Raw genomic sequence first — 23,503 nt, 5'->3', positions numbered from 1 at the left:
CGACATAATAACACATTTGATCCATTTAGAATAAGCATCAATTAACACCAGGAACATTTTTCCTCGAAAGGGACCCGCGTAGTCTACGTGGGTGCGGGACCAGGGTTTGGAGGGCCAGGACCACAGACTCGGGGGCTTCCCTGGATGCATTGCTGAGTTGCGCGCATGTGTTGCACTGGCGTACGCACGACTCTAAATCTGCTTCGATGCCGGATCACCACACGTGTGATCTTGTAATGGCTTTCATCATTACGATGCTGGGGTGTGTGCTATGGAGATCCTTGACAAATAAATCTCTGCCCTTCTTTGGCAGGACTACACGATTTCCCCACAAAATGCAATCGGCCTGGATGGATAACTCATCCTTGCGCCGGTGAAATGGCTTAAAATCGGCATGCATCACTCCATACGTAGTTGCCCAGTTTCCACTTAATATACAGTTTTGCACCTGGGACAGCAGGGGTCTTGGCTGGTCCAAATTCTTATCTGGCGCACCGTGACAGGTGACCCTTCGCCCTCAAAGGCTTCCATGGCCATGACCAGTTCCGCGGGCTGCTCCGCTTCACCCTCGGTGGTGGCGAGCGGGAGCTGGCTGAGCGCATCTGCGCAGTTATCGGTGCCTGGTCTGTGGCGGATCGTGTCCTCGTAAGCGGACAGCATTAATGCCCACCTCTGAATGCGAGCTGAAGCATTGGTATTACTGCCTTTGCTCTCGGAGAATAATGACGTAAGCGGCTTGTGGTTGGTTTCTAGTTCGAACCGCCGGCCAAATAGGTACTGGTACATCTTTTTTACCGCGTACACACAAGCTAGGCCTCCTTTTCGACCATGCTGTACCCCCTTTCAGCCTTGGAAAGGCTGCGGGACACATATGCTACAGGTTGGAGCTTACCCGACACGTTCACTTGCTGAAGCACAGACCCGATCCTGTAGGATGACACATCGCACGCTGAAACAAGATGCCTACAGGGATCATATACAGCACCAGTAGTTCGTTTGAACACAATAAGTTTCTGGCCTTCTCAAAGGCAGTTTCTTGATTTTTACCCCAGACCCAGTTATCACCCTTATGGAGCAGTACATGTAATGGTTCAGGCAAAGTGCTCAGCCCAAGCAGAAATTTACCAAAGTAGTTCAGTAGTCCTAGGAACGAACGCAGTTCCATCGTGTTGCGTGGTCTCGGGGCCTTCTGGATCACCTCTGTCTTGGAGTCTGAGGGTCTGATGCCATCTGCTGCGATTCTCCTTCCCAGGAATTCCACCTCTGGTGCCAAGAAGACGCATTTGGTTCGTTTCAATCTTAGACCTACTCGATTTAGTTGGCGTAGCACCGCTTCCAGGTTATGGAGGTGTTCATCGGTGTCGTGTCCGGTGATCAAGATGTCGTCTTGGAAGACGACCGTTCCCAGGACAGATTTCAGCAGGCTCTCCGTGTTTTGTTGAAAGATCACAGCCGCTGAATGGATCCCGAAGTGGCACCGGTTGTATACGAACAGCCCCTTGTGTGTGTTTATGCACGTCAGCTTCTTGGACGATTCCGCCAGCTCCTGGGTCATGTACGCCGAGGTGAGGTCCAATTTCGAAAGCAACTTTCCGCCCGATAGGGTCGCGAACAAATCCTCCGCCTTGGGTAGCAGGTACTGGTCCTGTAACGATACTCGGTTTATGGTTACTTTATAATCTCCACAGATTCTAATTGTCCCATCACTTTTAAGAACAGTGACCATGGGACTTTTGCTTTATCGCATATGGTCACCAGTAACTGTCGGTAACACTTCATGTCTCCCAGTCCAACTGAACCATCAGATTGTGACCAAACTCTCATGATTTCGTAAGCACAGACTGATCCAAGTACAGAAAAAGCCATGGCAGAAAGGTGCTTGGATATCCAATGCATTGTTCCCACATTCACAGTGTGAATGGTATATTGACCTCACAAAGTAATATGGACATATGTACAATGACCCCATGAAATAGGTCCAGGTATGTAATACATGGAACATACAAATATATAAGGCTAGTCATGACTGTTATGTTAGCATAAAAATAATGCCTGTCATTTTAATAGATGCAATAAATTGATTATTTTCTGTCTCTGTTAACATGATAGATGGGCAATAAAAGCATTAAGCATTTGCAGACTAATATCGCAGTCATTTCTAAAATAAAAAGACTTGCACTTATATAGAGCCTTTCACAATCTCAGGACATTCCAAAACACTTAATAGCCAATGAAGTATTTTGAAGTGTAGTCACTGTTGTAATAACAACAACAACTTGTATTTATATAGCACCTTTAACGTAGTGAAACGCCCCAAGGTGCTTGACAGGAGTATTATGAGATTTAAAAAAATGTAGCAAACTGCAGCAGCCAATTTGCACACAGCAAACTCCCACAAACAGCAATGTGATAATGACCAGATAATATACTTTAATGATGTTTGAGAGATAAATATTGGCCAGGTCACCGGAGAGAACTCCAGTGCTCTTCTTCGAAATAGTGTCATGGGATCTTTTTGTACTTCATTGGCGGTAAAGCGCTTTGAGACATCCAGTGGTCGTGAAAGGCGCTATATAAATGTAAATCTTTCTTTTACATCCACCTGAGAGGGCAGATGGAGCCTCAGTTTAACGTCTTATCCGAAAGATGACACCTCCAAGTGCTGCACTGGAATGTCTGCCTAGAATTTGTGCTGAAGTTTCTGGACTGGGACTTGAACCCATAAACATTCTGACTCAGCGGCAAAAGTGCTACCACTGAGCCACGACTTGACACCAGCATATTATTTACAGATATTGCCACCAATTTTATTATTGTTTCATGCCAGATGCAAAAAGATTTTAATGTTGGCTTCATGCAGTGAGATTAACAGCGGCCCAATTGTGTACATTGTGTTTGGTGAGGAGTCCCTGATGCATTGCTTTGCCCATCTGTGTTTGAAAGTGACCTCCAAGTAACAGCTGGAACATCTTACCTGCGCGGCTGACATTCAGTGAAATGTTCCATCTGCAGAAACAAAGCGACGTGTTTGAGACTTTTGTGAATGAAATGGACTGACAGCGGCCCCTGTGGCATTATAATCTAGATGTGAAAACCATGGCAAATTTGCATTTTCATCTCACCATATAAGTGATGAATGAATTGGCCTCGATTCAGATAATAGCCATTTAAATTTGACAGGGTGCCGCTGGCATTTTTAACAGGTTTGAACTTCATCTTAGAATGTTTTCTTTTATTTAAAAAAAAGCATGAACAACATAAAAACATAAGAAATAGGAGCAGGAGTAGGCCATAAGGCCCCTCGACCCTGCTCGGCTGATCCGATCATGGACTCAGGTCCACTTCCCTGCCCACTCCCCATAACCCCGGAATCCCTTATCGGTTAAGATATTGTGTGGGCAGTTCCAGTATTTCCAGGGCCAAATTAAAGAAAAAAAGAAGAAAAACTTGCATTTATATAGCGCCTTTCACGGCCTCAGGACGTCTCAACGTGCTATACAGCCAATGAAGTACTTTTGAAGTGTAGTCACTCTTTTAATGTAGGAAACGTGGCAACCAATATGCGCACAGCAGTGGCCCACAAACAGTAATGAAATAATCACCAGAAAATCTGTTTTTAAATGTTAGTCGAGGAATACATATTGGCCAGGACACTGGGGAGAACTCCTGAGCTCTTAATGGAATAATGCCACGGCATCGTTTACGTCCACCTATTTAACGTCTCATATGAAAGACAGAACTTCTGACAGTGCAGCACTCCCTCAGTACTGTACTGGAGTGTCAGCCTAGATATTGTGCTCGGGTCTGTGGAGTGGGACTTGAACCCATCACCTTCGAACTCAGCGATGACAGTGCTATTGTTCAAGGGAATGCATTGTTCAAGGAAGAGAAGTGAAGGTCACCTTATGTTCTGGACAACATTTATCCCACAACTAACACTACCAAAACAAATTTATTGGTTATTTATCTTATTAATTATCTAATTTTTTTGTCTGATCTTGTATGCTGCTGTTGCGTTTGTCTCCAAAATAATAGGGACAACACTTCAGAAGTAATTTATTGGCTGTAAACCACTTTGGAGTTAGAAATGCACTATATAAGTGCACGTCCTTCATTTATTCATTCAGTGTATGGTTGAGCCATGCAGGTCAGGAACATCTCAGCTTCAGCACCTGGTAGTTGCTGAGCCAGCTGATTAAAGACAGGCCTTCAGTAGGAGAGCTATAGTTAACCCAGAACCAGTCAGAAAATAGATTACTTCCTTCCAGAATGTCTATTCCTTACTATAATGAATATCAGATGAAGGTAGTATTGACCTCGAATGGTCAAATGGCCTGTGACAGTCACTGCCCAGGCTTATACATGAGGAAAGGCCTCCCAGGTGAGATACCCAGGAACTTCTGCCACTCTTAGAACATACTCTAGCATAAGCCAGCAGAGGACAGAAAATTGGGAGCTTGGGGGAAGCGCTTTATGTGGCTATATCAATTTCAGGAACTCCACAGTGGGAGGAGTCTCTGGCAGGAAATTACAAAGTAGTTACAGCACAGAAGTAGGCCATTCAGTCCAACAGGTCCACGACATTTCTACCACTAAAGATCTGCTCAATCATAACCTCATCACCATCTTTGTTGTCTAGAACCTATTAAAACAATTACTCTCTCTCTCACCCTGGTTCCCCCTTCGCTGTTCCACCTGGTTCCCCCTTCGCTCCCATAAGTCAAAGGGACGCTGACTTGAATGGATATGGCAGACAACTGGTTCAGCCGTTCACCGCCAGATCTGGCTGGACCACATAAAGCATGATCGAGTCCGACTCTCGTCTGCCAAAATTGCTCAATCCAGAATCATGCTGGAATGCAAAGAATCAGCATGGATTTATGAAGGGGAAGTCATGTTTGACAAATTTGCTGGAATTCTTTGAGGATGTAACGAACAGGGTGGATAAAGGGGAACCAGTGGATGTGGTGTATTTAGACTTCCAGAAGGCATTTGACAAGGTGCCACATAAAAGGTTACTGCACAAGATAAAAGTTCACGGGGTTGGGGGTAATATATTAGCATGGATGGAGGATTCGCTAACTAACAGAAAACATAGAGTCGGGATAAATGGTTCATTCTCGGGTTGGCAATCAGTAACAAGTGAGGTGCCGCAGGGATCAGTGCTGGTACCCCAACTATTTACAATCTATATTAACAACTTGGAAGAAAGGACCGAGTGTAACGTAGCCAAGTTTGCTGACGATACAAAGATGGGAGGAAAAGCAATGTGTGAGAAGGACACAAAAAATCTGCAAAAGGGCATAGACAGGCTAAGTGAGTGGGCAAAAATTTGGCAGATGGAGTATAATGTTGGAAAGTGTTAGGTCATGCACTTTGGCAGAAAAAAAATCAAAGAGCAAGTTATAAATGGAGAAAAATTGCAAAATGCTACAGTACAGAGGGGCCTGGGGGTACTTGTGCATGAAACAGCAAGTGATCAGGAAGGCCAATGGAATCTTGGCCTTTATTGCAAAGGGGATAGAGTATAAAAGCAGGGAAGTCTTGCTACAGTTATACAGGGTATTGGTGAGGCCACACCTGGAATACTGCGTGCAGTTTCGATTTCCATATTTACGAAAGGATATACTTGCTTTGGAAGCAGTTCAGAGAAAGTTCACTAGGTTGATTCCAGAGATGAGAGGGTTGACTTATGAGGAAAGGTTGAGTAGGTTGGGCCTCTACTCATTGGAATTCAGAAGAATGAGAGGTGATCTTATCGAAATGTATAAGATTATGAGGGGGCTTGACAAGGTGGATGCAGAGAGGATGTTTCCACTGATAGGGGAGACTAGAGTGGAGGGCATAATCTTAGAATAAGGGGTCGCCCATTTAAAACTGAGCTGAGGAGAAATTTCTTCTTTCGAAGGGTTGTAAATCTGTGGAATTCGCTGCCTCAGAGAGCTATGGAAGCTGGTACATTGAATAAATTTAAAATAGAGATAGACAGTTTCTTAACCGCTAAGGGAATAAGGGGTTATGGGGAGCAGGCAGGGAAGTGGACCCGAGTCCATGATCGGATCAGCCATGATCATATTAAATGGCGGAGCAGGCTCGAGGGGCTGTATGGCCTACTCCTGTTCCTATTTCTTATGTTCTTAAACCCCGGCTTCTATTCTCCACTGCTAACCGTCTTCTTAAACCCCTCTCCCCTGTCTCCTCCATCCTCACCTCCGACAACAAGTGTGAGGAGCTCATGGATTCTTTGTCTCTTAAGATTGAGACCACCTGTTCAGCTCCCTCTGCCATTTCCCTTCCTTTCCCGAGCACACCAGGCCAAACTCCCTTGAAGGTTTCCCCTTGCCCGAGCACTGAACTCGCATCTTTCTCTAGTTTCTCTCCGATCTCCCCTCATCACATCTCTGTGCTCAATTCCTGCTCCCCCGGCCCTATTCCAAGCAAACTGCTGACCACCCAACTTCCTTTTCTGGCTCCCATGTTAGCTGACATTGTTAACGGTTCTCTCTTCTCAGGTACTGTCCCCATCTCCCTCAAATCTGACGTCGTCACACCTCTCCTCAAAAAAAACAATCCATCCTTGCAAACTATCGCCCCAGCTCCAACCTCCCTTTCCTCTCAAGTCCTTGAACGTGCTGTCACCTCCCAAATGCATGCCCATCTTTCCCGCAACTCCATGTTTGATTCCCTCCAATCAGGTTTCTGCCCCTGCCACAATGCCGAAACGGCTCTCATCAAAGTCACATATGCCATCCTTTTGTGACTGTGACAAAGGTAAACTATCCCTCCTCGTCCTTTTTGGCTTGTCTGCAGCCTTGGACACGGTTGACCACTCCATCCTTTTCCAATGCCTCTCCACCATCGTCCAGCTTGGTGGGACTGCACTCGCCTGATTCCATCCTTATCTATCTAATCGCAGCCAGAGAATCACCTGCAACGACTTCTCTTCCCGCTCCTGCATTGTTACCTCTGGTGTCCCCCAAGGACCTATCCTTGGCACCCTCCTATTTTTTATCTACATGCTGCTCCTTGATGACATCAAGAAACCAAAGCCATTTTCCACTTCTGTAACATCGCCCGCCTTCGCCTTTGCCTCAGCTCATCTGCTGCTGAAACCTTCTTCATGCCTTTGTTACCTCTAGCCTTGACTATTCCAACGCACTCCTGGCTGGCCTCCCACATTCTACCCTACGTAAACTTGAGGTTATCCAAAACTCGGCTGCCCGTGTCCTAACTCGCACCAAGTCCCGTTCACCCATCACCTCGGTGCTCGCTGACCTACATTGGTTAAGCAATGTCTCAATTTCAAATTTCTCGTCCTTGTTTTCAAATCCCTCCATGGCCTCGCCCCTCCCTATCTCTGTAATCTCCTCCAGCCCCACAACCCTTTGAGCCATCTGAACGTCTCTAATTCTGCCCTCTTGAGCATCCCTGATTATAATCGCTCTACCATTGGTGGCCATGCTTTCCGTTGCCTAGGCCCTAAGCTCTAGAATTCCCTGCCTAAACCTCTCTGCCTCTTTCCCTCTCTTTCCTCCTTTAATATGCTCTTTAAAACCTATCTCTTTGACCAAGGTTTTGGTCACCTGCCCTAATTTCTTCTTATGTGGCTCGGTGTCAAATTTTTCATCTTCTCTTACTCCTGTGAAGCACCTTGGGATGTTTTACTATGTTAAAGGTCTATATAAGTACAAGTTGTTGTTGTTGTTGCTGGTGTCATTTTGGAGAGAATTACATGACACAGTATTTATAGCACAGAAGCAGGCCATGCCGGTGTTTATACTCCACATGAGTCTCCTCCCACCCTCTTCATCTAACCTCATCAGCATATCCTTCTATTCTTTTCTCCCTCATGTGTGTATCTAACTTCCCCTTGAATGCATCTATGCTATTTGCCTCAACTACTCCCTGTGGTAGCATGTTCTACATTCTAACCACTCTCTGGTTAAAGAAATTTCTTCTGAATTCCCTATTGGATTTATTAGTGGGTATCTTATATTTATGGCCCCTAGTTCTTGTCTCATTCGCAAGGAGTAACATCTTCTCCAATCAAACCATTCCATAATCTTGAAGACCTCTATCAGGTCACCCCACAGTCTTCTGTTTTCTAGAGAGAAGAACCCCAGCCTGTTCATTCTTTCCTGATCGGTATAACCGCTCCGTCTTATATGCTGTCTAGAAGTTTATGGTTAATAGTGCCATTAGTTTTATTCTATTGTTTTAGGTATTAACTGCCCCACTACGCATTATGGCATTCACTTGCAATGTCCAGCATCTTAATTGGGCAATGTCCTTGGATGCATTTAAGGGAAGCTAGATAAGTACATGAGAATATGTTGATAGTCTGAGATGAAGTAAGGTGGGAGGATGCTCATGTGGAACATAAACACTGACCTCGTCATGTCGGGCCAAATAGCATTTCTGTGCTGTAAAATTCTGTGTGATTCTTTAAAGTCAGAAGACAACTGGCTCAGCTGTTTGATACCAGCTCACAATACTTTGTTGTCCATTCTACTCACGAACCTCACTATCTCAGAACTCAGGTACAGCCTTTGGCCAATTGTGCGACCGCTGGCATCGCACAATTGACCAGCTCTGACAACCGTACAGGCCTCACTATAAAGTAGCAGCCAGCTAGCTTGTTTCAGGCGGCAACTGACATAATATCAGACAATATTAATCACACTTGAGATCTCTGTGAAATAATCTTGCAGATTGGTGAATATACACAGGACATAACTGCCTGAAAACTGCAGGGCTACGTCACGGTGATTTGTTCACATTGTGATGTAGATCTACTGAACAGAGAGTGCTGCATAAATGCAATGTGCCTGATAGAATCGCCATTTACATGAAATAGTTTGTGAGGACTAATTGATTTTTCTAAGTACAGGTTGAACCTCCCTTTTCCAGAACTCCCTCGTCCAGAATCATTCCTGGCCACTGGATGGCACTTGCAGAACTCCGACATGAACAAATTGAAATCCTTCCTCGCTGCCGCCTCCCGCAATCGCTGGCCTGACCCCGCGATCCACTGCCCCCCCCCCGCCATGATCTCTCTGCCGCACTCCCAACCCCAAGCCAGCCAGCCCCGATATCCCCTTGCTCAGCACCTGTACCATCCAATTTAACGTGACCACCCCTCATCCGGAAAAATCCCTTATCCAGAACAGGCCAGGTCCCGAGGGTTCCGGATAAAGGAGGTTCAACCTGTAATTACCATTGTAAGTATTTATTTTCTTTGGAAAGTTGTTGGGTAGATGAAATATTTTATTTGGAAATATGCCCTTTTTTAACACTTAAAATAGATCACATAAATGGAATTTTGTACTGATGTGTTCCATGGCTCTTTTCTATTGTACAATGTATCCTTCAACGTGAAATTAGTAAATGAGATCACAATAGTGCAAGTTCTTTTGTGCATATACTGATTCATTAAATTTGGGGAAATGATTGCTTTTAATTGGAAAATAAATTTATCGATGCAAACAAAAGCCATTGTAAATGAGCATCACGGAAAGCTGGATAGTGCATGGCCACCAGCCAATTCACATCCTCTGAATCAACATTCCTGGGCAAGGCACAATGCCTTCTTGCAAGAAAGTCGCAGAAGACAGCTTTCTTGGTTTGTAAATGCAGCCTATAGGTGCTTTTTAAACCTCGTGGTTTCTTTTACACTTGGGAACTGGTGTGCGTAGGAGCACATGGCTCCAATGTATAATACAGAAACCCAGAGTATAAAAACAGGGGACCAGCTCTCGTATTTACTTTATAAAAAGGTTTGCCAGAACCTGACGACCGTTTCATAGAAAAGAAAGAAAAACTTGGATTTATTTAGCGACTTTTACGACCACTGGACATCTCAAAGTGCTTTACAGCCAATTAAGTACTTTTTGGAGTGTAGTCACTGTTGTAATGTCTGCGTAATTCTCTATGTAAAGTCAGAAGATATCTGGCTCAGTTGGGATCTGTTTGATACCAGCTCTCAAGTACTTTGTTGTCCGTTCTAATCACGAATTTCACTATCTCAGAACTCGGGTGCAGTCTTTGACCAATTCTGTGACCGCTGACATAGCAGGAGGGATTGACCAGTTTTGACAACCATACAGACCTCACTATAAAGTGGGATCCAGGTAGCTTGTTTCAGGCGGCAACTGACACAATATCCACATTTTTTTGGGTCTATGATGCCGTTGTTTCCTATCAGCCGTGGCTCAGTTGGTAGGACTTTCGCCTTGAGTCAAAAGATTTTTGGGTTCAAGTCCCATTCCAGGGACTTGAGCACAAAAATTTCGGCTGACACTCCAATGCAGTACCAAGGGAGTGCTGCACTGTTGAAGGTGTTGTCTTTCAGATGACGCATTAAACCGAGGCGCCGTCTGCCCACTCAGGTGGGGTGAAAAATCCCATGGCATTATTTGAAGAAGAGCAGGGGAGTTCTGGCCAATGTTTATCCCTCAACCAACATCATTAAAACAGATTATCTGTCATTATAACAATGCTGTTTGTTGGAGCTTGCTGTATGCTTGCTGTGTTTTCTACATTACAACACTGACTACACTTTAATAGTACTTAATTGACTGTAAAGCACTTCGGGATGTCCTGAGGTTGTGAAAGATTCAAGTCTTTCTTTAGGTAATTTACATTATAGTTGTAGCTGACAGACTTAGAACTTTGTGTCTGCCTTTAGCTGCACTCTTGTAGTATCAACATCGAAGCACTGATCACACTTGACCAGCTCCACTGGGCAGGTCACATTGTTCGCATGCCTGACACAAGACTACCAAAGCAAGCGCTCTACTCGGAACTCCTACATGGCAAGCGAGCCAAGGTGGGCAGAGGAAACGTTTCAAAGACACCCTCAAAACCTCCTTGATAAAATGCAACATCCCCACCAACACCTGGGAGTTCTTGGTCAAAGACTGCCCTAAGTGGAGGAAGTGCATCTGAGAGGGCACTGAGCACCTCGAGTCTCATCGCTGAGAACATGCAGAAACCAAGCGCAGGCAGCGGAAGGTGCGTGCGGCAAACCAGTCTCACCCACCCTTTCCTTTAACGACTATCTGTCCCACCTGTATTGGACTGTTCAGTCGCCTAAGAACTCATTTTAGAGTGGAAGCAAGTCTTCCTCGACTTCGAGGGACTGCCTATAATGATGGTGTAGTAATAAACACCTTCAGCAAGTGTGATATGGAGCTGAATTAATACCAATAGATAATCAATCTTTATACTGCTGAAATTTTCGACACAAAGTAGAAATCTGTAAGTAATGGACCAAGGGTTTAGGTTATCACAAGGCTGCTCACCTGTTCGACTCAGTAATAACTAAATGCAGCAATCATGGTGCCATCTTCACATGTACTGTCAAAAAAAAGAAAGACTTGCATGTAAATAGCACTTTTCACGACCTCAGGACGTTCCAAAGTGCTTTACAGTCAATTAAGTACTTTATTGAAGTGTGGTCATTGTTAAAATGTAGTAATGCATTAGAGATACAGCAGTTCACTTAGGGATACGGTGAATGGTGATGCAATGGGTTTGCACACTTTCTGTTCACCTCTGGTACTTCAGCATCAATCCAATCCAGACTGACTGGCTGAAAGTCTCTTCTCTCTGCTGGCTGCAAGTGTCATATGTGAAATGAGTTTAAACACTCTCAACCCAGTTCTGAGCAGGTAGGACTAACAGCAAGAAAGTACCTGAATTCAGAACTAATTGACAATCTTATTCAGAGAGACCACAAAGACAGCAGATGTGCGAAATGGATGTAGCACACTCATGTAATGTGGGATGTTCTTTTGAGATTATGATAAATGTGCAGTGTTGAAAACTAAACTCTACTCTGCATCTGATCTGTGTAGTATCTGGCCTGACTATACTTGATGCTGACGCAAATGGGAAAATTGGGACGGTATTCCCTTAACTAGAAGCAATTTTCCTCACTTTGGTCAACAGAAAAAAATCTTCAAAAACAGAAAATTATGAAATTAAACAAGGGAGATATTGTTGTATCATGCGACTACCAAGATGATAGAAGGTGAAGTAGATGGACCATTTTTCATTTATCAATTTCTATGAGCCTATGGGGCCGGAATTGCCTGCAGAGGAGCTGCCATTTTAGAAATTGCTCTTACTTAGTTTTGGAACGGTGTGGGGGACCGCTCTGCCCGTTTTCCCGCCGTGTCATGCACGCACTGGCTCCTTACCGACCGGCGGCGACCCCTTCCCGAAATTGTCCTGCGGCAAATTGCCCCATGGGAGCGGCAGTGCTGCCAATCGGTGCCCCCGACAGCTTTTGCTGTCAGTACCCTTTCTGTGGCTTGGCGGCACGCCTGCACTTAAAGGGGAGGTGGACTGCTGGCGACTCCATGTTTTTTTTTTGTCGGCCGACTGCCAGGTTGGGCTGACAATTATGCCCGCGGGTTCGGCCGGGCCGCCAACAGGCAGCCAGGCACCCCCTCTTGGGTGCCAGGCTGCTGGCCCGGCCAAAACCCTCCCTGGTGGCCCAATGTTTGCCACTGAAGTGGCTGAAGAATTTGCAGGGAGGTGCCTCCTTTTGGCTAAGATCAAGTGTAGTACCGTTTCTGACCAGCCACCATGACCTCCGGGTGGTTTCTCCCTGGTCAGGAAGGTATATGCTTGCATTTTTGGAAACAGGAGGTGGGTGGGGAGGGTTGACCCATCCACCTCCACGGAGGTGTGTGGGGGACCTGACCCATCCACCTCCATGGCACGAACCTGGTATTGCAGTACTTCCAGGAACGGTGCAGTGGCTCTAGGCCTTTTGGCTAAGAGCATTGGCGCAGAGTGATCCTTGGCATGTGCAAGGTGACCTCTGGCGTTTGTGATTTGACAAAGAATTGGAACGATTGGCTACGAATTTAAAAAAAAAAAAAAAAAAATTGCAGGGAGGTGGGTGGGGTGGCTTGACCCATCCACCTCCATGGAGGTGTGTGGGGGACCTGACCCATCCACCTCCATGGCACGAACCTGGTATTGCCGTACTTCCAGGAACGGTGCAGTGGCTCTAGGCCTTTTGGCGAAGAGCATTGGCGCAGAGTGATCCTTGGCGTGTGCAAGGTGACCTCTGGCGTTTGTGATTTGACAAAGAATTGGAACGATTGGCTACGAATTTCAAAAAAAAAAAAAAAAAAATTTGCAGCGGCCCTCCCCTTTAACTGAAGGGGAGGGACGCTGTGATGCGGCAGCGCGATGACGTCATCAGCATGGCGCTGATGCCTTGGAGCATCGGTCACTCTGACCCGACTACACTTCTGCCCCGTGATGCGGCAAAAAAAAGCACAAAGTGCTGAATTTTTCAGGATTGGCCGCCCCATGCATTGGTGTGGCTGGAACACTTCAAGAGCAGTAGGTGCGACTCATTTCGGGCGGTGGGCAATTTCGGCCCCTATCTATGCTACGAAATGCTAGGAACTAGCTTACTGTGTCACAGAGGTAGGATAACCAGACAGAAGGTAGAAATTGTTGGATGATTGAAGTTCCGTTGTGATGCTAGTGATTTTATATTCAAGATTAAAGTTGGCTAAAGAAATGCATGAATATGTATGTGAACCACGTTATCAGGTTTATAAACCAATGAATATGCAATGACATGTTCAACGACACCTCTTCAATTATGTTTTCTCATACTTATTAAACTTTCCTTTAAGGGAATTGGATAAATATTTGCAAGGGAACAATATAGAGGATACAGGAAAAGAGTAGAGAAATTAGACTGGTATAGATAGCTCCAAGTAAAGACCCGGCACTGGGAGAGGCACGATGGGCTGAATGGCCCCCTTCTTGCCCTAACTTCGATGATGCTATACCAGTCAGAAATGAAATATTGCAAAACAAGACCAGAAAGATAGAGTCCATGATGGGTTGAATGAAGATGACATATGATTGACAGTAAAGCAGTTTAATTAGAAGTCAATTACAAGCCAACTACTTGAAATATAATTGGAAATATTTCAATCCTAATTTATTGGAAAATTGACAAGCACTCAATGAGCAAACTGTTAATTGCATAATATCTTTCTAATGTACCCGTTAGTAGACTCCCAATTTAGTGGAACAGCCACTTACGGAACATTTGCTCGGGGACCCGTGGAATCCTCGATAGATGACTGTGCAGCTTTCAATGACCAAGATGATTTACATAATATTGTATTGTAACACAAGCAGTTTGAATCAGGAGGTTCACTTAGTAAAACAGACCAAAACTGCAAAGCATAAAATAAGGAGGCAACAACTTCCCAGGAAACTTCAGAGAAGGTGTATGGAAATGGAACATTAAGATATGAAAAAAGAAATAAGGAGGGGTGACCAAAACCTAGGTCAGAAAGATAGGTTTTGAAGAGGTTTGTAAAGAAAGAGAGGTGAAGGGATTTAGGGAAGGAATTCCAGATAGTAGGACTCGATCGGTTGAGCGCTCTGGCAAGATGAAATTTGCGGAGTAGGAGCAGATATGCAACGGAGCAGAGTTCAAGGGAGAATTAGGGCTAGTGGAGTTAGGGTGAGGTGAGACCATGGAGAGATTTAAAGACGAGGATTTTGAATTTAATGTTGTGGGGAACGGGAACCAATGTAGGTCAGCTAGAATGGAGGTGGGACAGGCCAGGATATGTGCATAGAGCTTTGAACAAGTTGCAGTTTATGGAAGGAGCAAAATGGAAGAACAACAAAGTGCATATTGAGTAGTCAAGCCTGGAAGTGACCATGTACACAGAGCATGCATAAATGCTTTGCAGATCCACAGTGATTTTAACCTTTAAATTCTGGTAACTTTTCCTACTTACCTCACTCAAGGCTGATTACATGAGACTTTGGGGCCAAAATTACCCCTTCCGATAAGGCCTCTGGTAAGAAGCTCCATGACTTTGTTGGCCAGAGTGCACAAGAGCATTCTGAGCTTCCAGGGCCGCGGCCATCCTATCCGATACAGCACTGAGACGTTGGTTCTCTTGCCCCTGTGCTGTAATGGCAGCTGCCACATCACCAATGATACACTGCATCACAGCTGGATCCACATGGTCACTCTGGGAGCCCACCATCGCCTGCACACTGGCAATGATGAGCTCCATGGTGTGCGCAGAGCTGTCCACAGTGCGGGAGGTGAAATCCTGCACGCTCCTGGCCACTTGCGACAGGCTCTGCAGCACCCTTGCCATTGCCCCCATCTGGGAATGCATGGCCTCCACCCTTCTTTCATAAGCCCCAACATCGATGGGCTCGTCTGAGTCCTCTTCAGCAGAACTCGCATGCCACCTTGCCCCCCTTAGAGATGGCACCTGAGGTTGCCTTGGACCTTCACCATGCTGCAGCCCGCTAGGCCCCTGTGCATCACCCAGTGCAGACCCCTTTGCAAAGTCTAACATTTCCGACCGCGTACTCCCAGTAACTGAACCGGCGTGTACAAGTGTAGGAAGCAGTGACACGGTGCTGGTAGCAGTGCCCCCCTCTTCCTCGGCTTCATCGGATATGGCACCAATAGATGGAGTGGCTTCTAGGATGTTATTGTGGCTTTCACTTCCAATGGCCTCTACAGTGTCGTCATGGCTATGGCTGCCAGTGGCCTCAAGGCTCTCGTCCTGGCTTTGCCTCCCACTCACATTAGCGGTCTCTGGCTTCGGCTGCCAGTGCCCTCAATAATGCCATCTTGGCTTTGGATCATGCTCGGGGGGTCATCTGCAATCATAAATGACACAAGGGCTCCCATGAGGGTGAGGTAGGGCATTGCACCATGCAGCCTGCAATTTGCACACTATCATAAGTAAAGGCGCGGTAGGCGCTGGCACTTTCAAGGACAGTTGACATTAAAGGAAGGCCTTCACTTGCTGATCCCGCTGGGGCAGCATCGGTATGACCGGCAGTCACAGGGAAGACAACATGCGGGGCCACTAGCCTCTGAACCCCTTCTTCCAGATGAGTGAGCTGCTGTATCTCTGGCTCGCCGCCACCAGTCCTATTGCTCACCTTCGCCTGCAAAGCAAAGAAGGCTTGCTGAGTAGCAGTGTCATGAAGCCTCAGCAATGAGTGCACAAGTGTGTGTCCATTACATGCAGCTGTAACTCTGACATGAAAGGGAGCCTCCATTGCGAACACGCACACATATATATGGCCTCAACAATCAAATGGTGCTTCAGTGACTATATAGTGAAGATTGTTAATAAAAGGTGAAGGTGAGGCTCACAGATGGAAGGTGAGGAGTTGGGGGAACATGTACTCACTTGCATCAGTCGAATTATGTCGTTGAGCCTTTTGCGACATTGGGTCACGGTGCGGTCATGAATGCAGGTCCCCGAGACCTCCACAACTATCTCTCTCCAGGCATTCATGAAGACAGCGCGAGTCGGTCTGCCTGTGTCGGGATAAACAGAAACATAGAATCATAGAAAGTAGGTGCAGGAGTAGGCCATTCGGCCCTTCGAGCCTGCACCACCATTCAATAAGATCATGGCTGATCATTCACCTCAGTACCCCTTTCCTGCTTTCCCTCCATATCCCTTGATCCCTTTAGCCGTAAGGACCATATCTAACTCCCTCTTGAATATATCCAATGAACGCGTCATGAAAAAGGCGTCTCCTTCCCTCCACACCCTCGAGGGTCTCCAGTTCCGTGTCCGAAAATCTGCTAGCCTTCCTTGCTCCTCCTGGATTCGCCATGCCCTCGATTCCTTGCTCAGGGCCTTGCTGCAAACCCTGCCCTTAAAGAAGGCCAGGGAGCAGCTGGCTCGTTAGGGCTGTGAAACTCAGCTGGTGCTGATTTGCTGCTCTCAGCCACTCCGCACCCACACTGGTGCAAACAGCTGATTCCCGCCACCAATACCGCTCCGCTCCTTTTCTGCAGTAAAAATGCTGAATTTTGCTCCAGTGGCCACTGCATCAATTGTGGCGGTAATGACCAGCAAAAAGCAGTAGATGCACCCCATTCGGGCGGAGATGAATTTCTACCCCTTTGATATAGTCTGGAGTAGTCTTTCCAAGATTTATAGTCACATGTGCAAAACTGAGGGTCTCACAGCAACAACAACAACAACAACAACAACTACTTGTATGTAATTAAACATCCAAAGGCGCTCACAGGAGCATTATCAGCCAAAATTTGAAACCGAGCCACATAAGGAGATAATCGGACAGCTTGGTCAAAGGGGTAGGTTTTAAGATGCATCTTAAAGTAGGTAGAGAGGCAGACATGTTTAGGGAAGGAATGCAAGAGCGTAGGACCTCAGCAGCTGAAGGCATGGCTGCCAATGATGGAAAATTGAAAATTCGGGGATGCGCAAGAGGCCAGAATTGGAGGAGTGTAAAGATCTCGGAAGATTGTAAGACTGGAGAGTAAGTTACAGAGATTGGGACAAATAATGGCCCATGAATCTGCAAGTGCTTACATGAACAATCATTAACTGAAGGCTATAATTAATTCAAACATTGTATAACTAAGTGAAACATAATCAGTTTTTAACCAGCACAATTATTAATATTTTGCCCATAATCTCTCAGTGGCAATGTGTTTGTTGTTTTGTGTGATGGAGAACTTTAGAAAAACTTACGACCACACACAAAATCCAAGCCTGTCCTTTTTTCACATTGGTTTATGAACAAGCAAGGGACTGCAATGCCTGTTAGACTCCAGCTGTTGCACTGCATCAGCAAACATGATGGCAGTCTGCCAGATGCTCAACTAATAGAGCTTGTGGTAACTCTCAGCCACACAAACTCAGTAGGAAATTTGGGACGTGTAAGGTTAACTGAGGTGAGAATTACATTATATATGAACATCTCATCCTAATGGGAGCTCGAATATATGAATAATGTTACACAGTGCAATTATTGAACAAAGAACACTCCTACATCCTATTATAACAACTACACTTTGTTATTCATTGCATTTAAGGATATTATCTCCCCTATCCATCATTGAAAGCAGCATTTTTGTTTAGCTAGGTAATTGGTAAAATAAAGCACAGTTAATATAACATTTGCTCATGAACTCCCCATTGGTGGGTTCTACAGGACAATAGGTTCCTGGTAGTGAATAGTGAGTCAGCAATTAGATTGAGGGGTTCTAATGAGGTTATGCACCACTAGAGCAGAGCTCAATCAGTTAATGAACACCAGAAGAACCCACAAAGATTAAATTATTACTGCAAATCACTGATATTTATATAAGATCAGCCATGATCTTATTGAATGGTGGAGCAGGCTCGAGGGGCCAAACATAGAAACATAGAAAATAGGTGCAGGAGTAGGCCATTCGGCCCTTCGAGCCTGCACCACCATTCAGTAAGATCATGGCTGATCATTCACCTCCATACCTCTTTCCTGCTTTCTCTCCATACCCCTTGATCCCTTTAACCGTCAGGGTCATATCTAACTACCTCTTGAATATATCTAATGAACTGGCATCAACAACTCTCTGCGGTAGAGAATTCCAGAGGTTAACAACTCTCTGAGTGAAGAAGTTTCTCCTCATCTCGGTCCTAAATGGCTTACCCCTTATCCTTAGACTGTGACCCCTGGTTCTGGACTTCCCCAACATCGGGAACATTCTTCCTGCATCTAAGCAGTTGAGGCTAGCTCATTGAATGTTTTCAAGTCAAAGATAGATAGATTTTTAACCAATAAGGGAATTAAGGGTTACGGGGAGAGGGTGGGTAAGTGGAGCTGAGTCCACGACCAGATCAGCCATGATCTTATTGAATGGCGGAGCAGGCTCGAGGGGCTAGATGGCCTACTCCTGTTCCTAATTCTTATGTTCTTATAACCCGTCCAGTCCCATCAGAATTTTATATGTTTTTATGAGATCCCCTCTCATTCTTCTAAACTCCAGTGAATACAGGCCCAGTCGATCCAGTCTCTTCTCATATGTCAGTCCCGTCATCCCGGGAATCAGTCTGGTGAACCTTCGCTGCAAGAACGTCCTTCCTCAGATTAGGAGACCAAAACTGAACACAATATTCCAGGTGAGGCCTCACCAAGGCCCTTTACAACTGCATTAAGACCTCCCTGCTGCTATACTCAAATCCCCTAGCTATGAAGGCCAACATACCATTTGCCTTCTTCACCGCCTGCTGTACCTGCATGCCAACTTTCAATGACTGATGTACCATGACACCCAGGTCTCGTTGCACCTCCCCTTTTCCTAATCTGCTGCCATTCAGATAATATTCTGCCTTCATGTTTTTGCCACCAAAGTGGATAACCTCATATTTATCCACATTATACTGCATCTGTCATGCATTTGCCCACTCACCTAACCTGTCCAAGTCACCCTGCAGCCTCTTAGCATCCTCCTCACAGCTCACACCGCCACCCAGCTTAGTGTCATCTGCAAACTTGGAGATATTACACTCAATTCCTTCATCTAAATCATTGATGTATTCTGTAAATAGCTGGGGTCCCAGCACTGAGCCATACCGCACCCCACTAGTCACTGCCTGCCATTCTGAGAGGGACCCATTTATCCCTCCTCTCTGCATCCTGTCTGCCAACCAGTTCTCTATCCACATCAATACATTAAGAACACAAGAATTAGGAACAGGAGTAGGCCATCTAGCCCCTCGAGCCTGCCCCTCGAACATTACGCCCAATACCATATGCTTTAATTTTAATCTTTTGTGTGGGACCTTGTCAAAAGTCTTTTGAAAGTCCAAATACACCACATCCACTGGTTCTCCCTTGTCCACTCTACTAGTTACATCCTCAAAAAATTCTAGAAGATTTGTCAAGCATGATTTCCCTTTCATAAATCCATGCTGACTTGGACTGATCCAGTCACTGCTTTCCAAATGTGCTGCTATTTCATCTTTAATAATTGATTCCAACATTTTCCCCACTACTGATGTCAGACTAACCGGTCTATAATTCCCTGTTTTCTCTTCCCCCCTCCTTTTTAAAAAAAAAAGTGGTGTTACATTAGCTACCCTCCAGTCCATAGGAACTGATCCAGAGTTGATAGACTGTTGGAAAATGATCACCAATGCATCTATTTCCTGAAGTATTCCGGGATGCAGACTATCAGGCCCTGGAGATTTAGCGGCCTAAATCCCATCAATTTCCCTAACACAATTTCCTGACTAATAAGGATTTCCTTCAGTTTCTCCTTCTTGCTCGACCCTCTGTCCCCTAGTATTTCCGGAAGGTTATATGTGTCTTCCTTCGTGAAGACCGAACCAAATTATTTGCTCAATTGGTCTGCCATTTCTTTGTTCCCCGTTACAAATTCACCTGATTCTGACTGCAAGGGACCTACGTTTGTCTTCACTAATCTTTTTCTCTTCACATATCTGTAGAAGCTTTTGCAGTCAGTTTTTATGTTCCCAGCAAGTTTCCTCTCATACTCTATTTTCCACCTCCTAATTAAACCCTTTGTCCCCCTCTGCTGAATTCTAAATTTATCCCAGTACTCAGGTTTGCTGCTTTTTCTGGCCAATTTATATGCCTCTTCCTTGGATTTAACACTATCCCTAATTTCCCTTGTTAGCCGCGGTTGAGCCACCTTCCCTGTTTTGTTTTTACTCCAGACAGGGATATACAATTGTTGAAGTTCATCCATGTGATCTTTAAATGTTTGCCATTGCCTATCCACCATCAACCCTTTAAGTATAATTCACCAGTCTATTATAGCCAATTGATGTCTCATACCATGGAAGTTACCTTTCCTTAAATTCAGGACCCTAGTCTTTGAATTAACCGTGTCACTCTCCATATTATGGTCACTCTTCCCCAAGGGGCCTTGCACAACAAGATTGCTAATTAGTCCTTTCTCATTACACATCACCCAGTCTAGGATGGCCAGCTCCCAGGTTGGTTCCTCGACATATTGTTCCAAAAAACCATCCCTAATATACTCCAGGAAATCCTCCTCCACCGTATTGCTATCAGTTTGTTTAGCCCAATCTATATGTAGATTAAAATGGCCCATGATAACTGCTGTACCTTTATTGCACGCATCCCCAATTTCTTTTTTGATGCTGTCCCCAACCTCACTACTACTGTTTGGTGGTCTGTACACAACTCCCACTAGTGTTTTCTGCTCTTTGGTATTCCGCAGCTCTACCCATACAGATTCCACATCATCCAAGCTAATGGCCTTCCTTACTATTGCGTTAATTTCCTCTTTAACCAGCAACGCTACCCCACCTCCTTTTCCTTTCTGTCTATCCTTCCTGAATGTTGAATACTCCTGGATGTTGAGTTTCCAGCCTTGATTACCCTGGAGCCATATCTCCATACTCCCAATTATATCATATTCGTTAATTGCTGCCTGCGCAGTTAATTGATCCACCTTATTACGAATACTCTTCGCATTGAGGCACAGAGCCTTCAGGCTTGTCTTTTTAACACACTTTGTCCCTTTAGAATTTTGCTGTAATGTGGCTCTTTTTGATTTTTGCACACGTTACTGGCAGCTCCCTCCCAGGGAAACCATCTGCCCTCCACTTTTACTTTTCATCTTTCTATCTTTTGCTTCTGCCCTTATTTTACTTCCCTCTGTCTCCCTGCATAGGTTCCCATCCCCCTGCCGTATTAGTTTAACCCCTTCCCAACAGCACTAGCAAACACTCCCCTTAGGACATTGGTTCCAGTCCAGCCCAGGTGCAGACTGTCTGGTTTGTACTGGTCCCACCTCCCCCAGAACTGGTTCCAATGTCCCAGGAATTTGAATCCCTCCCTCCTGCACCACTCCTCAAGCCATGTATTCATCTTGGCTGTCCTGCCATTCCTACTCTGACTAGCACGTGGCACTGGTAGCAATCCTGAGATTACTACCTTTTTGAGGTCCTACTTTTTAATTTAACTCCTAGCTCCCTAAACTCAGCTTGGAGGACCTCATCCCATTTTTTACCTATATCGTTGGTACCTACATGTACCATGACAGCTGGCTGTTCACCCTCCCCCTCCAGAATGCACTGCAGCCGCTCCGAGACATCCTTGACCCTTGCACCAGGGAGGCAACATACCATCCTGGAGTCTCGTATGCGGCCGCAGAAACACCTATCTATTCCCCTTGCAATAGAATCCCCTATCACTATAGCTCTCCCACTCTTTTTCCTGCCCTCCTGTGCAGCAGAGCCACCCCTGGTGCCATGGACTTCGTTGCTGTTGCCGCCTTCCCCTGATCAGTCATCTCCCCCAACAATACTCAAGGTGATATATCTGTTTTGGAGGGAGATGCCCACAGGGGGGACCTCTGCACTACCTTCCTTCCACTGCTCTTCCTAACGGTCACCCATTCCCAAATGGCCTACTCCTGCTCCTATTTCTTATGTTTCTTATTTGTACCTATTTTAAATTTTTTTTCACAATAAGCAGTGTGCAGTTTATTTCATGAATATAAGGCCTATTTTTCTTTCAGCTTGCCAGAAAGCAGCTGAATGTGGTAGAGATGGCGTGATAAGGGTGAAGAGTGATAAAAGCAATAGAACCTGAAGGTTTTGACGATATAGTATTTCTTTTCTCTCGTATATTTATATAGCGTCTTTCACGATGACCAGGCGTCTCAAAACGCTTTACAGCCAATGAAGTACTTTGGGAGTATAGTTACTGTTTTGTAATGTAGGAAACAAAATATAGTAGACAAAATATCCAGGGTGGAGAATGAACCGGTGAGGGAGGGATGACATTTTGGATGCACTTTTTTGTACTTCTAAAATGGCTGCATTGTCTCTGATTGATTCTCCATTATCACATGACCTATTGCAGATTCGTCCCCTTGGAGGATAAGCCAAGTTTCTCTGGAATGTGTAACTGGAACCGCCCAGCCCAAGTTCTGACTAACTTTGTAAATTGTGATTCGATCCATTCTGACTTCAGAAGCCAGAGAGGACAGATCTCCAACAATCCAGCAAAAGCCACCAAGTTCCAGCCGAAGTCCCTTACCCCCGCGCAAGTGCATCCCTCCCCCAGCCAAAGTCTTTTACCCCAGCGCAAGTGCTGCCTCCTCCAGCCAAAGTCCCTTACCCCAGCGCTAGTGCAATCCTCACCCAGCCGAAGTCCTGTACCCCAGCGCAAGTGTTACCTCCCTCAGCCAAAGTCTCTTATCCATTACCCCCCACCCCCGCCGCCATAGATGGGGCATTATGTGTGGGTCACGGATTGCTAACACGTTTATTGGGTCTGAAGTGAATAATGACGATGTCGTGACTTCTGAATGTCATCCATTCCAGAAGGCTTGTATATTACTTGCAAGTGGGACTAATTGAATAACTCTTCCAAAGAGCCGGTGCAGGCATGATGGGCCGAATGGCCTCCATCGGTGCTTTAAGATTCAATTATACTAAATGAAGTCAGAAACACATCATGGTGATAGAGGAGGCAAGTGAGAATGTTGTTTAGAGGAAACTTGTTCATTCAAATATGTAGAGATTTGGCTCTCGTCGAGTCTGTTGTTGGCTCTGGATATACTTTTTATTAAGAAGTTCAGTGTCCTGAGTTCATTGGCAGCAGTAAGCGCACTCCCATTCACCACATCACCTCCGGGTTAGGGAGGAAGAAAAGC

General features: G+C 45.4%; 1 protein-coding gene and 1 pseudogene across 14 annotated transcripts in view; both read left to right on the top strand.

Annotated features, from left to right (window-relative positions):
• The window catches only part of ptprub (protein tyrosine phosphatase receptor type Ub), a 1,307,170-nt gene that overhangs the window by 647,221 nt on the left and 636,446 nt on the right, over nt 1-23,503 (top strand). The window lies entirely within an intron of this gene.
• Nucleotides 12,546-12,772, top strand: LOC139280402 (U2 spliceosomal RNA; annotated as a pseudogene).

The sequence above is a fragment of the Pristiophorus japonicus genome, chromosome 14 (assembly GCF_044704955.1).
Source record: "Pristiophorus japonicus isolate sPriJap1 chromosome 14, sPriJap1.hap1, whole genome shotgun sequence".
In the NCBI taxonomy this organism is placed as follows: domain Eukaryota; kingdom Metazoa; phylum Chordata; class Chondrichthyes; family Pristiophoridae; genus Pristiophorus; species Pristiophorus japonicus.
Note: the sequence above shows the minus strand (reverse complement) of the source record. Positions and strands in the feature narration are given on the sequence as shown.